The sequence below is a fragment of the Tupaia chinensis genome, unplaced genomic scaffold (assembly GCF_000334495.1).
Source record: "Tupaia chinensis unplaced genomic scaffold, TupChi_1.0 Scaffold000322_1, whole genome shotgun sequence".
Taxonomy (NCBI): Eukaryota; Metazoa; Chordata; class Mammalia; order Scandentia; family Tupaiidae; genus Tupaia; species Tupaia belangeri.
Window position 1 is genome coordinate 1,658,467 of NW_006159816.1, and position 2,120 is coordinate 1,660,586.

Sequence of the window (2,120 nt, forward strand, 5' to 3'; positions counted from 1 at the left end):
CTTTGCACTTACCAGACAACTAGTATTTGTTGAATTAATAATTGAATTGTTTTAAGACACCCTGATACATAGAAAGATTAAGTGACTTGCTCACGATTGACTTAAGATTCTATAGCTCCTCCGCAATTATTGCTCCTTCCTAAATCCATGAAACAATAAAAGAGGAATGCAATTAATTGCATTGCTCTTTGCCTAATACATCCGTTAGCTCACACTTACGAGAATCGAGTGTTAGGTTCTGGGCAAAATTTCTTCCTCCCTTCAAGAAGATGGTTTATAAAAACAGGATAAAAATGGGCCCAGTCTCAGAATCGAGTTAAGAAGTTGCTCCCATTTGCATGTCCTCTGTGAGTGCCTTCCCCCCATTTGGCTTTCACTGTACAGGCACACCTATTCGAGCCAGGTGCTGTGATTTGCCTTGCATGTGCTTCCCCTCTGGGCTATTTTCAGGGAAATTACCAGCATTCAAGTGAGGTCTTGGAGTAATGTGTGGGCTCCAAGCAACTGTGTGCTACTTTACTATGATCCCTTCTGTCTTAGACAATTTGCAATTCTATAAATTACAACATAAACATAATTTTAAAATAATTTTAATCATATGCTTCAACTCTCACAGGGAATTGTGCTGTGCTTAATGCATTTAATAAATCATTAAATAAACCAAATGGAAGTAGAATGTGATATAAATAGACTTGAAAGACTTTCCCTGGATGAAATTTAAGTTTACAAATGAGCCAAGAGACTTGACCAATGGGAAGACAGCCAAGGCCTCTTGAAGGAGGAAAAGGTAATATACAAACAGTGCATACAGTTACTGTCGAAAGGACTTCTTTTTCCCCTCACATATTTTTACAACTATTTAGTCTTCTAGATTTATGCTTTATTTTACACTGAATCTTAAAATTCTTAATGTTAACCTTTGACAGGAATCATCATAGAATAATATTTCAGGCTCACATCAGGTTAAAACAGTGAATTTTTTTCTTTCTGAATACCTTAGAGGTCTCACTTCTTCTCTTTTCTTGCCAGCATCCCTGATATTTTATACATGTACAGCTAATTAGATATAATTTCCATCCTTGCTATGCTGTGCCAATATGTGATGTAAACTAAGGCTTGTACTAATATCTCAATATTCTCTTCCTCCTTTATATCTCCATTTCTGGTTTGGTAAAAATCTAGGATATTGCAAGACCAGAAGATGGCATAAAGGTTATGTCGCTGGACTCCCACGTAGTCGACCAGGAACATACAGTCCCAAACCCGGTGGCTTAAACTCATGCCGGGCACGTGTATGTGCGTGCCCAAGATCTCAAAAGGAGAAGGAGCAGAAGGGATTGCAATGTGGCCATCCCACCTGGGGTGATTTCACTCTCTCTCTCTCTCTCTCTCTCTTTCTCTCTCTCTTTGTCGCTCTGTTTCTCTGGTGAGTGCACATACCCTATAGCAAAATTCTCTATTAAAAACAGAAGTCTGCCCTTCTGCCCCAGTAGTCATTGGAGAGCCGCAGCCATGGCTCTGCGGTATCCCATGGCCTTGGCCTCAACAAGGGCCACAAATTGACCAAGAACGTGAGCAAGCCAAGTCACATCCGCCACCGCGGGCGCCTCACCAAGCACACCAAGTTCCTGCACGACCTGATCCGGGAGGTGTGAGGCTTCGCCCCCTATGAGTGGTGCACCATAGAGCTGCTCAAGGTGTCCAGGGACAAGGGCACGCTCAAGTTCATAAAGAAGCGAGTGGGCACGCACTTTCGCACCAAGGAGCTGAGCAACGTGCTGGCCGCCATGCGGAAAGCGGCTGCCAAGAAGGACTGGGCCCGACCCGTGCCAGTAAATGGACTTAACCCACCCTCCCCAATAAAATAAAATAAAATAAAATAAAATAAAATAAAAAGTCTAGGATATTGCTAATTATTTTAATGAGTATTATGAGTATTTTTAACAATATCACTTTCAGTTATTTAAAATATGTATATATTCCATAGGATCATCAAGTAACATGGCAGTTAAGGCAGCTAGATCCCACGTGGCTGATGATTTGGTTCAAGTCCTGGACCTGATGGCTTGAAAATCGTGTTGGGCATGTGCACAAGCTTGTCCAAAATCTTGAGAAGAAAA

General features: G+C 41.5%; 1 pseudogene; it reads left to right on the forward strand.

Annotated features, from left to right (window-relative positions):
* Positions 1 to 1,365: 1,365 nt before the first annotated feature.
* On the forward strand, positions 1,366 to 1,868 carry LOC102481679 (60S ribosomal protein L36 pseudogene; annotated as a pseudogene).
* The last annotated feature ends 252 nt before the right edge of the window (positions 1,869 to 2,120 follow it).